Source organism: Odocoileus virginianus, chromosome 33 (assembly GCF_023699985.2).
Source record: "Odocoileus virginianus isolate 20LAN1187 ecotype Illinois chromosome 33, Ovbor_1.2, whole genome shotgun sequence".
NCBI classification, from domain to species: Eukaryota; Metazoa; Chordata; class Mammalia; order Artiodactyla; family Cervidae; genus Odocoileus; species Odocoileus virginianus.
Window position 1 is genome coordinate 9,879,897 of NC_069706.1, and position 14,001 is coordinate 9,893,897.

The 14,001-nt window shown below is 48.4% G+C and overlaps 1 protein-coding gene across 2 annotated transcripts in view; it reads right to left on the bottom strand.

Annotated features, from left to right (window-relative positions):
* LITAF (lipopolysaccharide induced TNF factor) overlaps positions 1-11,583 on the bottom strand; it is a 35,768-nt gene extending 24,185 nt beyond the window's left edge. Inside the window, exon 1 of one of the 2 annotated variants that reach the window (XM_020880590.2) lies at positions 11,488-11,583. The gene's annotated coding sequence lies outside the window, so the exon portion shown is untranslated. Of the gene's footprint in view, positions 1-11,478 lie in introns of both variants that reach the window. The other variant, XM_020880589.2, reaches the window with a different exon arrangement.
* Positions 11,584-14,001: the final 2,418 nt, after the last annotated feature.

Genomic DNA, 14,001 nt, shown 5'->3' on the forward strand with positions numbered 1-14,001 from the left:
ACCCTGATGCGGGGAAAGATTGAAGGTGGGAGGAGAAGAGGGCGACAGAGGATGAGATGGTTGGATGGCATCACCGCCTCAATGGACATGAATTTGAGAAAATTCCGGGTGATACTGAAGGGCAAGTGACCCTGGTGTGCTGCAGCCCATGGGGTCCTAAAGAGTCAGACACGACTGAGCAAGCAAACAACAAAACAAAGAAGGTAGAAAGGGCCAGGAAACGGATTCTCTTTCACCGAGAGCCTCCTAGAGAGCAGCGCCTGGAGTCTCCCCAGCGACACACACTGTGGACTCCTGACCTCCAGACTCTATGATGATAAACGTGTTATTTCAGCTACTAGGCTTGTAATCTCTTACAGTAGGCAGAGCAAACAAACCTGCCCACTCCTAGCTGGGTTGCCCAATTCTCACCAGCCCTGCAGGCTCCCAAGGGGTCTCTCCCACTCCACAGCAGTGCCCCCCAGCAGAGACCTGAGCCCCTCAACCTCCCACCCTAGCCCCCAGGCACCTGTCCACCCACCCTCAGCTCAGAAGGAACCCTTCTCCGGGCTCAACCTCCACTTAAAGCCCACGAGAGTGGCCAGCCCACCACGCCCTGCCACGCCCCAGGGATGCTGCTCCAGCAATGACCCCTTCTACCAGCCCTGCCCTCTCAGCTGGCTCCCCTCCTGACCTCAGGCTTGCCTGTACTTGTGCTCAGTCATGTCTGATTTTTCCGCGACCCCGTGGACTGTAGCCCGCCAGGCTCCTCTGTCCATGGGATTCTCCAGGCAAGAATACTGGAGTGGGTTGCCATGCCCTCCTCCAGGTGATCTTCCCAACCCAGGGATCAAACCCGTGTCTCTGGTGTCTCCTGCATTGGCAGGCAGGTTCTTTAACCCAAGTACCACGTGGGAAACCCCTCCGAATCTCTAAGCTTGTTCAAATTGTTCCTCAATAAAAAGTAAACACAGGGCTTCCCTGGCAGCTCGGTGGTAAAGAATCCACCTGCCGATGCAGGAGACACAGCTCCCATCCCTGAACCAGGGAGATCCCACCTGCCATGGAGCAAATAAGCCCATGCGCCGCAACTACTGATTCTGTGCTCTGAAATCTGGGAGCCACAACTGATGAAGCCCTGCACCCTAAACAGGGCCTGGGCTCCTCAACAAGAGAAGCCGCTGCAATGAGAAGCCTGCACACAACTAGGGCGTAGCCCCTGCTCCCCGAAACTAGACAAAGCCCGAGCAGAAAGGAAGACCCGGCCCAGCCATAAATAAATAAATATTTTAAATAACAAAGGTAAAAACAAAAGCCCCCTTTACCCCAGCCTGCATCCTCAGCCCCCCTGACTACGAACTTCTCTTCCACATTCTCAGATTCACCCCGGACCACCAATCTCCTTCCTCCCTCAGCCACGACCCCTCCAAGCCCACTTCCCCTTTCCTGTCCTCCTCTCCCAAGGCTGCTGGCACCTTCTCTGGAAGGACTTCCTCACTAGCCTGGCCTTGCACCTCCCTCTTCTTCCAGGTCAGCCCTTCCATGGAAGGACCCCAGGGACTTGGGGGTCTGCCCACAACCCCAAGACTCCCCTCAACTCCTCAACCCCACATCTGCCATCTTCACCTTTAGCAAAGAGCAAACTGTTTGAACAGAGAGCTGGCCTCTCCCCCAGGCCTGGTTGGGAGGTAAACTGAGTCTCACACGATGGAAGCACCTACCAAAATTTAACATGCAGGAGTTCCTTTAACCCAGCGATTCCTCCTCAGGTATATGCATCGGAGCTGACGCCACACACTGAGGCAGTGACAGACGCTGAGCACACAGGGGTACCCACTGCCCTGTTGCTAGAAACCACTTAATTGTCCACCAGCAGAGAACTGGGTAGACCAGTCATGCTCCATCCACACAGGGGAATGGCATGCAACCATCAAGGCTGAACGAGGAACTTCACATGTGGAAACACAGATATCCCTGCAATATTAACAGACTACTGCGTAAAAAAAAGCCCAAATGGTGTTTATCATCTCAGGCCATCACTGGTGTACAAGGAAGAAGGATATACACATTTCCTTATAAAATACGCATGAAATGTCTCCAAATGGATACCCAAGGAAGTGATACAGTAACCAGAAATTCTCTGGCAGTGCAGAGGTTAGGACTCAGCGCTTTCACCGAACCAGCCAACCTAAAGGTGGGGGAGGAAAAAAAGAAACAGACAACAGTGGCTGCCTGTAAAAGGAGGACGGAGGTACACTGAGGAATGTAGCTGGATTAATGCTTTTCACTCTTAGACTCAGTCTTTTGTATACTGAGCCACAGCAATACTACATAGTCAAAAAATTAAGAAATTATTTAAGTTAAATATAATAAATTTGTAGTTCTATGATCTATTCTTCAGAATTGGTATTAATTATAACATACTTATAATTAAATGCTTTACAATTAAATTAAATTTAAAATATAATAAACTTTTTTTTTTTTAAATAGGGACAAAGAGCCCTTTCTGCAAACCCCATATCTGCCCTTCCCAGGTTGGGATCTCACATCCTCCCACTTCTGCGTGAAATGACATCATCAGTCCCTGGTCCCATGACTGGTGTTTCATGTCCATCAGCTGGCCTTCGGTCCCTCCCTAAGGGTTTGCAGACAGATTTTCAAGTTACTGATTACTTCTCTTCGGTCAGAAGACATGAACACCACCACTTGCTCTATCTCAGTCCCAAATCTGTACTGACAACATCCTATCGGCCACAGTAAAACTCTGCTCTTTGCGTTTTGCACTGTGGTCTACTTTTCATGCAGGGAGTTCTAAAAGCTGAGGGTGGATGTGGGATTGTGAGCCGGGTGGCAGGGGCCCTCCCTCACGGGCCTTAAGGAGCCCATTTGAGGAGGGAAAGTGAACCAGCCTGGGAAGACATGGGAGCAAACACAAAGGGGAAACTGAGCCCAGATTCTAAGGCAAGCGGAAGGTCTAAGAGAAGGACGCAGGCAAGGGAAACAGGAGGGGGATGCAGAGGCAGGCACACCCGTGTTCCATGGGGAAGTGACAGAGGTGGCCAGGAGGGTGGGGCCAGGGTACAGGGGCCTTTTCGCCATCAAGAGCCCGGCCCTGGGACTTCCCGGCAGTCCAATGGTTAGGTGAATTCACTCGGTCGTGTTCGACTCTATGCGGCCCCAGGAACACCAGGCTCCTCCGTCCATGGGATTTTCTAGGCAAGAGTACTGGAGTGGGTAGCCATTTCCTTCTCCAGGGGATCTTCCCAACCCAGGGATCGAACCCAGGTCTCCCGCATTGTAGACAGACGCTTTACCCTCTGAGCCACCAGGGAAGTCCAACGGTTAAGACTCCACGATTTCACTGCAGGGGATGTGGGTTCAATCCCTGGTCAGGGAACTAAGAGCCCCCACATGTTGCACAAACAAAATAAAACAAACAAACAAAAAGCCTGGTCCAGGCGAGGTGGGGACGGGGCCAGATCTTTCAGCCAGGGAACCCCGCCCTCCAAGCAGGTTCTGTTTCATTAACCAGCAGCCCAAAAGCGACTTGAAAAACCCCCTCCAAGTTTTCAACTCCTGCCAAGGATAATTCAGATTCTAAAAATAAGCCTCAAAACCTAGAATATCAGGAGAAAGCAGCCACAGCAAAAACCACCCAACAAGTCCTCGTCAGCATAAACACACACCAAAGGCCCGACGGCCCATAGCCAAGGGCTTCTCTCCTCAGATCACAGAATCAGCAGGACAAAAAGTCCAGGCTCGTAACTCCTGGTGTTGCTATCGTCTGACCGAGGCCCTTTTTTCAATATCCCTCCCCCAAAGTCTCTTAATCATTTTCTAAAATGATCCCCTGTTTCTCTCTGCCTCCTTAAGAGTCTGCAAAAAAAAAAAAAAACAGAGAGCTAGAAAAACACTCACCTCGGAGGCTTGTGGTCCTGTGACACCCCAGGCTGCGGACAGCCCCCATCCCGTCCCCCCATTTGCTGTTTCAAGGCTTCTGAGGGCGCCCTGTGGGTAAGAATTCTGTGTAAAGTAAGAGCTACTAGCTTCCCTGGAAGCCTCCCATAAGGAGAGTCAACAAGCTGGGCATTTGTCTTGATGATAGCTACCTGCGTTACTTGGGAGGCTCCTATTTGCTTATTTCCTAAATTCTGGCCATATTCCAGATGACTGTGGGATTTATAACTGTCATGTCTTTGAGAATTATAAAAGTGTTTCCTTCAGCGAGACTTCAGGTGAGGACAGGGTGGTAAACATTAACCTCCTGCAGTCTTTTCAGCCTTCCCCTAGCCTATCCATAACAATCCCAGCCCTGGATGATGTACGCCTTCCTCATACATCCTAATTGCTTCCTGTCTGCAAATTAGATTCTGTTTCCCTAACTGGCCCGCATCACACCCCTCTGGGGAAGGGCTGTGATCCTTGTTTCTCTGGATTCTCCCTCCACAGAGCTTTGGGGAAAGCGACGCACAGACTACCTCCTAGCCAGAGATTTCACGCACATAGATGGCATATACGTCCCATATGTGATGCGGCAATCTATAGCGTAAGCTCGAAGAGTTTATTGGCAGGGCGTAGTTTTTCCAGTTTGACATACAGCACCGTATAAGTTTGGGGGCTTCCCAGGTAGCTAAAGTGGTAAAGAATCCACCTGCTAACACAGGAGACGTGGGTTCGATCCCAGAGTTGGGAAGATCTCTGGAGAAGGAAATGGCCACCTACCCTGGTACTCTTGCCTGGGAAATCCCATAGACAGAGAAGCCTGGTGGGCTACAGTCCCTGGGGTCACAAAGAGTCAGACACCAACTTAGCAACTGAACAACAACAACAACTGTGTAAGTTTTAGGTGTACAACATAATGATTTCCCTTACACACATCATGAAATGATCACAAGCAGTTTAGTGAACAGCCATCCTCTCACAGTCTCAACACTAAAGAAACAGAAAAAATTTCTCTGCATGAGAACACTGATTTACTCTCTTAATAAGTTTCATGAATAATGTATAGTATGTTCATTATCTTTATTATGAATTTACATTCTGATTACTTAGAGAACTAAAGAAGTGTGTATTTTTATGGTTTTTACTTTTTTAAGCTTTTTATTTTATATTGGAGTATAGCTGATTGATAATATTGTGGCAGTTTCAGGTGGACAGCAAAGGAATTCAGCCATACAGATGCAAGTTACCCATTCTTCCCCAGACTCCCCTGCCATCCAGGCCACCACGTAACATTTAGCAGAGGAGTGTGTATTTTTTAAATAGAGAAGAAAAGACAAATTTTCTTAAGGAATTCCAAATGACATGTGTAGAAGCGCCCTCCCTCTAAGTGAAAGTGAAGTCTCTTCTGTCGTGTCCAACTCTTTGTGACCCCAAGGGCTGTAGCCTACCAGGCTCCTCCGTCCATGGGATTTTCCAGACCAGAGAGCTGGAGTGGGTGGCCATTTCCTTCTCCAGGGGATTTTCCTGACCCAGGTATCAAATCCTGGTCTCCTGCATTGCAGGCAGATTCTTTACCGTTTGAGCTACAGCGAAGTCTCTTCTTCCTCTAAGAGGTAGAGCTTAATCTTGACCCTTCATCTCCTGGATGAGGCCTTCTGTGATAGCTCAGTTGGTAAAGAATCTGCCTGCAATACAGGAGACCTCGGTTCGATTCCTGGGTCAGGAAGATCCCCTGGAGAAGGGATAGGCTGCCCACTCCAGTATTCTTGGGCTTCCCTTGTGGCTCTTGTGGCTCAGCTGGTAAAGAATCCGCCTACAATGCGGGAGACCTGGGTTCGATCCCTGGGTTGGGAAGATCCCCTGGAGAAGGGAAAGGCTAGTGGTCTATGAAAAGAGAAAAAGAGGAACTCTGCTACGGGGAAAACTGTCAACCACCACCAGCGATGTCATCTGAGTATCATGTTGTACCCCCTGATGTGATGTGAAGAGCCCTTCATCTCGGTGGCCTTCTCCCCCCAAATCAGTAACCCCAGTAGAATCACAAGACAAACATCAGACCAACCCAATGTGAGGGAAATTCTACAAAATCTTTGCCCATTACTGCTTAGAAACAGCTATGAAAAACAAGGGAAGATTGGGAAACCAGAGGAGACAGGAGACTTGGTGATGGTGTGATTAAATGTAGTGTGGTCCCCTGGATAGGGTCTGGGAGCAGAAAAAGGGACATTAGCAGAAACTTCAAACAATGTCTGGAGGGTGAGCGACAGTGAAGTGCCAGAGTGAGTTTCCTAGTTTCACAAACGTCCTGTGGTGATGATGTAAGATGTTCACAGATGGGGGAAGACATTCACAGCGGGGAAACTAGGTGAGGGGTGGATGAAAAACTCCTTGCACTAACTGCTACGTTCTGGCAAATCTAAAATTAAACTATCAGATGGAGGTTTCCCTGGTGGCTCACTGGCTAAGACCCCCGAGAGGGCCCAAGGTCAGGGAACTAGATCCCACATGCAATAACTAAGATCCCGCACAGCCAAATAAATAAATAAATATTTTAAAAAAAAAAAAACCTTTGAGATGAACTGGAGCAGGGCAGGCCTTACTCAAAAGCATACAAGTTCAGATTTTAAAGACAAAACAGGGCTTCCGTGGTAATCCAGTGGTTAAGAATCTGAATGCCAATGCAGGGGACACAGGTTCAATACCTGGTCCAGGTAGATCCTACTTTCCTCAGGACAGCTGAGTTCTTACACCGCAACTACAGAAGCCTGCATGCCTGCCTAGAGCCCACGCTCCACAGCAAGAGAAGCCACTGCAATGAGAAGCCCACGTGCGCAACTCAAGAGTGGCTCCCGATGGCTGCAACTAGAGAAAAGTCTGTCCAGCAACGAAGACCCAGCGCAGCCAAAACCAATAAATGAGTCTTTTTTTTTAATTAAAAAAAAAAAATCAAGATGCCATCAAAAAGAAGTTTAAGGTTTAATTTACTTTTTTTTTTTAAAGAAAGTTTCCTTGATTTTCCCCTCATGTATTTTGGTTAAATGGGAAGGATTAAGTGGAGACTGGGGTGATGATCAGGGTTTCTAGTATTTCTCTCTGACCGATTACCAGATAGGTACACAGGTAGATAGATAGAGGACTACCAACTACCAGATAGATACCCAGGTAGGTAGGCAAACAGATAGATACATAGATACCCCCATTTTAAGTGAATAAGCCTTAAAGTTTAATGAATCTCCTCCCAGCTTTTGCACACTGATGCCTGGCCGCAAATAGGTGATAAACTATATATATATATATATATATATATATATCTCACCATAAATAGGTTAAGTGGCCACAGGTAGGTGATAAACTCTTCTAAAAATACATCCTCCTGCTGTGTATAGAACAGTTTTTCTGGATTTAGGTATTAGATGAACACACAAAAGGGCAAGGCCTTCAGAGAGAAGATAAGGCAGCTTTTTCACCACCAACTTAATCTCTAAAATCAGTTCTTTCAGGAAGAGAAAGAGGAAGATTATTCAATTCCATTCCCTGCCCCCACAGTCCAGGCCCCAGAAAAGAATCTTGCATGGAGAGAATACAGGCATTAGAGAAATGACCCCAGGGAAAAAGACATTCCTGCGCAAAAAAGGACACACACACATGCAAATTGTCGGGCCTCCTAAGAAAATAGCCTAGTTTGTACACAAGGTGGGGAACCAGCTGAGGAGGTCAAAGAGAGCTGGTCTTTCACGGTCTCTGGAGAAAACTATTCCCCACAATCTATTAGGAGGAAGAATTTAGACAAAAAGGGAAACTGGGATCTCCAACTCTCTTCGGGAGAGGAAGTGAGAAATTACACTAAGGTTCTTAGGCCAATGAACCCCAAATAAATTCAGTCTACCTCTATTAAAAATACAGGAGCTCACAGGCAGATTTCAGAGACGTTTTCATATTCCATCTTCCAAATTCACTTTCTTTCACCAGGCAAAGATATAGTGACCACAATCTGAGAGTCAGGTTCAAATATGGCTTAAGTACAAATTACAGTGATTTGTGGAATGGAAAATGCTTCCACTGGGGAGCTGGGCTGCACCCCCAGAATCAAAGGGAAACGATTCCCCCCCTGGATTCCTGGTGAAACCACATCCCCAGTTTCCACATGAATGACGGTTTTTGATGAAACAGCACAATGAGAACATTAATAGGACTGCATCAGGAGACAAAATTATACGTACCCTGATTACAACTTCATAAAAAGACAGGCACCGTGACAAGAAGCCGCCAAATAAGGAAAACTGATGCTAGCTGTCTCATTCACAGGCTGAGATTATACCGGATACTCTTCGTTATCTTTCATGCTTTCTGTTATATTGTTATTTTTTACATAACTTTAAAAAATACCAATGCAGCCTTTCTGAATAATCTCCCTGGACTCAAGGATAGGGTGAGTCAATGCTTTGCTCTTACATTTACACCAGGAACACCGTCAATTCTAAAATTCCATGAGAGGAAATTCCCTGGCAGTCCAGTGGTCAGGATTTCCTCCTTGCTTTCACTGCAGGGGGCATGGGTTAGATCTCCCAAAATAAATAAATTTTTTAAAAAAGAAAAGAAAAAAACCCCATGAGCTAAGTAGCTTAAATTCTTCACCATTACTTTCCCTGACATTAACACCCACAAAGAAGAAAGTGCCTCTGACTTTTCGGATCTTGGTGAATTAACTTCCTACCTACTAGGTAAACAGGGAATTGCCACTGAGACACCCGTGATATTTACTTTCTTCTGTCCAGGCCCTAAGTCTTATGAAAGTACACACAGTTGTTCTACAGAAATAATCTGCAATCAAAAGACAACTTCATTGGATACAAAAGTGTTATCCCAAACGCCCGGAGCTCCAGTGCAGGTGCAAACAATAAGATGAAATTGCGAGGACCCAGGAAAGTATCACTTAGAGCTCAAACAACCCCGATCAGTAAACACCAGTTCAGAACCGGGCAGGGCTGGGGAAAAACCAACCAACCATGGGTAACAGGCACCAAAGACAGGGACGCAGGTACCGAAGTACAGCAGAGTCAAGGAAGGCTATTTGCTTGGTGAGACGGACCACCTTGCCCAAAGAGCTATTTTCATTGCAGTAAAAGCACAGATAGAAGACAGGTCACAGTGTCAAGACTCTAGGACTTCTAGTCATGGAACTCATTTTTTCCACCATCACTGTAGCTGGGGTGGATTCATTTTCAGTGGGAGAATTTTAAGTCCTTGATGGGCATACTCCCATTCTCAGAGTGGCACCATAGCACTGCCAGTCATGGGTAAAAGCAAGGAAGCATGCCCTGTCTATCTCTTTGAAAATGAACTTGGGCTGGAAATGCCTTCCGGTTCCTTTGCCCTCAGGGGCTTCCCTTTTACTGTCCTCAACTATGGGCTAGCCTGCACCTCCTCCAAAGCTTTGCTGAGCCTCTTCTGCTCATTTGGAATACATGTACCTTCTGTGACGTGTATACTCAGGTCTCTGCTTTTCTATAAAATTTTCCCTGACTCATAGCCCACTCCTTTCCATTTCTTTCAATCCTTTCAGAGTCAAGGGCATGGATGAGCACTGACTATCCACCTATGTTTTTTTCCATTTTCCACCTGCAGCATAAACCCCTCAGAACCTAGAACCATTTCATCTGTGTCCTTTACAAGGCTAGAGTCGCATTTTATTTCCCCACAACCATCCAGTAAAAGTGACTAAAGGAACAAAGGAAAGTTTACTCACCAGATAGTGAAATGACTTCAATCTAGTATTTAGAGACTTAAGAAATTGATCCTCCATCTCAGATCAATCACTGAATCACTTAATCCACAAAAACATTACAATGAGGGTACTTTCACAAATGTGAATAAAAGCATCTATTATTCATGCCTTCAAGTAACAGGAAAGAGGGAAGATGGGCCCCTCCCATCGTAGATCTACAAAAGATGTTTCTTGGAGAGTCTGGGGAACCTTTAAACCCCAGTGCAAGGACTGGTTGAGAGGTAAGCCAGGAGCAAGATGGGTGTTATTCTATACCAGGTAGAGCAAGTCACCTGCTTGCAGGCCTCCGAGTCAACTTCGATAAAACCAAACACGCTGGTGGAGTCCCCAATACCAGCTCATGCTGGACAGGGTGTCCAGGTGAGTCTCATTTTAAGAGTCAATCAGAGATGGCTGGGGGGGCGGGGTGGGTGGGTGGTGGTTAAGAAGATAAGGGAGGCAGTCAAGCTCACAGTAATGCAAACCACATCTTTCCTTAAAAGGGCCCCAGAGGAACTGCAGGGCCAACCTGCGTTCCAGACAGCCCTTGAACCAGCACCAGCTCACCCAGCCAAGGGTTTATTCCCCTTGGGAAGACGGGTGGGCAAGTCTTACCCTGATGCGCTAAGATGGGAAGGCCCTGTGCCTTCCAGAAACTGGATTTCCCAGCCACCAAAGCTCAGTCCGACATGCAATGACATCAGCCCCACTTATCCGAAGCACAAAAGCCACCAGAAAACTAATCAAAGACCAGCTGGCCTGATCCCTGGAATGCACAGTCGGTCCAGAATACCCAATTTCCCCATCACCTCCTCTCCTAACCTTGATGAAGGGTTTCTGGCACAACAATGACCCCACTGCCCAGATCACAGTGACCTGGAAACCAAAGAGAAAGAGGCCACCTGCCTAGCTGGGCGTGGAGGGCCAATGTCCACCTCGACGGCCTGTGCCACTGGCATGTATCTGGCAGCGGCAGTGGATGGGGTCCCGGCCCACCCCTGCGCTCATAGGGTGCCTACCTTACCGCCCCCCGCCCCACGCCGAGCGAGGGCTCTAGCCAGGGCCCTGGTTCCGTTTGCTCTGTGTCCCGAATTTTCATCTCTCGGGGGCTCCCTGAAAGCGCCGGTGTCCGCTGAGAGTGGTCCTGAATACTGTGGGGAACCCCCTGGAGCGGGGGGTGGCGGGGATAAACAGATATCGTGAACCCCAGAAGTCGAATTTCTGGGACCGGCGTCGGAAATCTGTTGGGCTTTTTTTGTTTGGTTGGTTGGTTTTGTTTCTGAATCGTCGATAATCGGCGATAATGAGTGTGGAAACTTGAACTTTAAGAGAGCAGCCACCAGAGCGAGACGAGACTTTCTTGAAAAGCCTCGGGGTGTTCTCTCCCGGGGAGGAGGCCCCGCGAGCACCACGGGGCGCACTTTCAGGTGGGGGCGGGACGACCCCACCGCGCGGGATCCACGGGCGATCGGCTCACTTCGGGCAGCAGAAACGGGACCCAGCCTGGACTGCGGCGGGAACAAGAGCAAAGGGACTGGAAGCCCGGCCTCGCCAGCCCCGCGCGGAAGATCGCAGCGGGACTCCGGCGCCCTCTAACCACCTCGAACCCGGGGACCCGCCAGCGTTCCGGGACACCTCCACCACTCCCGCGGAGTCCGGGGCGGGTGCTCGCTCCGGAAGGACCCCTCTCTCCACCCACCACCCGCTCGAAGCTCCACGGATCAACGCCCCGGTCGCTGTCCCCTCCCCATCGGCGACCCCAGTCCGCGCCACCGCCGCCCGCCAGCGCGCACCTCACTCACCGCCGCGCGCGCCGCCAGTCGAGCCGGGAGGTCTGAGCAGACGGAGCTGGCTGGCGGACTGGCTGGAAGGCGGCGGGGAGGGGCGCCCGAAGGCGGGGGGCGGGGCGCTCCGGCTCCCTCTTCCGGCTTGTCCCCGCCTCTACGCGCCGCCTGGACCCGATCCTCGCCACTCGCGGGGGGCCGCCTCCCCCAAGCTAGAAACCCCACCAGGGACCTGCGACCCTCTGGCTTCTGCCCTTCCCCTCCACCGCTCCGATCTCCCGCTACCCTCGGAACACCCCCTGACGACACCCCCAGACCCCGCTCACTCCCTGGAACCCTCCAGTTTCAGCCCAGACCCCACTCTCCCCAGGGAGAGTGTCTCCCCTTTCGGGTTCTGCTCCCCGCCACGTGCCCGCACAACCTTGAACTCCCCTCCTGATTTCCATTCCCTCTCTGCTCTCCCCTGCTCCTCTGGGTCCCCATCTTCGGCATTTGTTCTCCTTCCCGGTTCTCAGATAATGCTGATCACCTCCAGATCCCTTGCCAAGGCATCCAGCGCTCCCTGCCCTCCGGCAGTCGGCCCCTTTCTCCCCAAACCTCAATTCTGTGCATTCAGATGCATCCAAGCAACCCAAGAAAACCGTGTGCCTTTGGGCATGTGCCCACTTTCTCTGGTCTCAGTCTCCTGTCTGTAAAATGGGCATAACAGTACCTGTCTCATAAGATCTACAGGGGTTTAGCTGAACCAATGCAGGCAAAGCGTTTTGCACAGATTGTGTTAAAGCAAACCTGTCCTAGCTTCTAACTATTGGGTTGGCCAAGAAGTTCATTCAGGTTTTCCATAAGATGAAACAGACAATCGCGAATGAACTTTCTGGCCAACCCAATACTTTGCATGCCCCCAGGGTGTCCCGTGGCCCCTAGGTACTTTCTCAATCACTGAAAGCTCTGGAAATCAGTAACTACTATTTCAACATCCATCAACTCACTGCCCCTCAACATATGCTGCATCTATGATAAGAGCCTCTATTATCCTGCTACAGAAGTATCAGCAGCCCTGATTCTGCCAGCAAGGCCACCTGGAAAGTCATTTCAGGGCTTTGATGATGTTGGTATGGCTTTGAGGTGGAAAATCCTCTATCCATGGGATTCTCTAGGCAAGAACACTGGAGTGGGTTGCCATTCCCTTCTCCAGGGGATCTTCCTGACCCAGGGATTGAACCCAGGTCTCCTACATTGCAGGCAGAATCTTTACCATTTGAGCCACCAGGGAAGCCCCAAATACAGAGTGCTGGAGAACGGGCAGAACCCTATTGTGGCTACCTAGAGAAATGCTACCTGGGCAGAGAGCCTAAGAGCCCCCTGTGGATTCACAGACCTGGACCCCAGAACTCTTCTGGAGGTAGACCTCTCCCCACCCCCCAGCTTCACAGAGAGCCAGGCAGAGTGACTGTCCCAGGCCTTACAGCAAACTGTTCCCCTTCTTCCCTGCCCAAAGGTCTCACCGCCTTTCACCAAGTGAACCCAGACACTAGCAGCCATGAACATAATACTCAGTTAAAAGAGGGTAATTCAAAGTCCTTCCCAGCATGAGAAATTGCCAGGTAGATGTTATTAGTGATGCCAATCTTTTCTTGTTTTAAAACTCTAGAGGAAAACAAAACATATACGCATTAAAAAAAAAAAAAAACTATAGAGGAACTTCCCGGCAGCCCAGTGGTTGGGACTCTGCACTTAACAATGCGGGGGGGCACAGGTTCAATCCCTTTGTCAGGGAACTAGGGATCGCACAAAAACAAAACCAAGAATAAACAAACAGATATAAACCCACACATACGTGGGCAATGGGTTTTTGAGAAAGGTACTGAGACCATTTCATAGTAAGAGAGTCTTTAGGGCAAGTGGTGCTGGAGCAACTGCATATTCACACTCAAGAGAGTGAAGCTGGATCCCTACCTCACACCATATCAAAAAATGAATTCAAGATGGAAAAACTATAAAACTCTTAGAAGGAAACAAAAGTGTAAATCCTGTGATCCTGGATTAGGCGATGGTCTCTTAAATATGACATCAGAAGCTTAAGCAACAAAAAGAAAAAGTGGATAAATTTAACTTCATCAAAATTGAAAAGTTTTTGTGCATGAAAGGACACTATTGGCATACTTTGTGTTTATTAAGGGTTCAGCTTCAGATCACCACAATAAAGTGAATATTGCAATAAAGCGACACACAAATGTTTTAGCTTCCCAGTGAATAGTAAATATATATTAACACTGTACTATAGTCAATTGTGTCTAATAGCATTATGTCTTTTAAAAAATACATACCTTAATTTTTAAAATACTTTATTGCTAAAAATTGCTAACCATCATCTGAGTCTTCAGAGAATCTTAGTAGTAATAACAAAGATCACAGATCACCATAACAAATATAATAGTCATGAAAAAGTTTGAAAGATTTAAGGAATTACCAAAATGTGACAGAGAGATAGACAGAAAGTAAGCAAATACTGTTGAGAAAATGACTTCAATA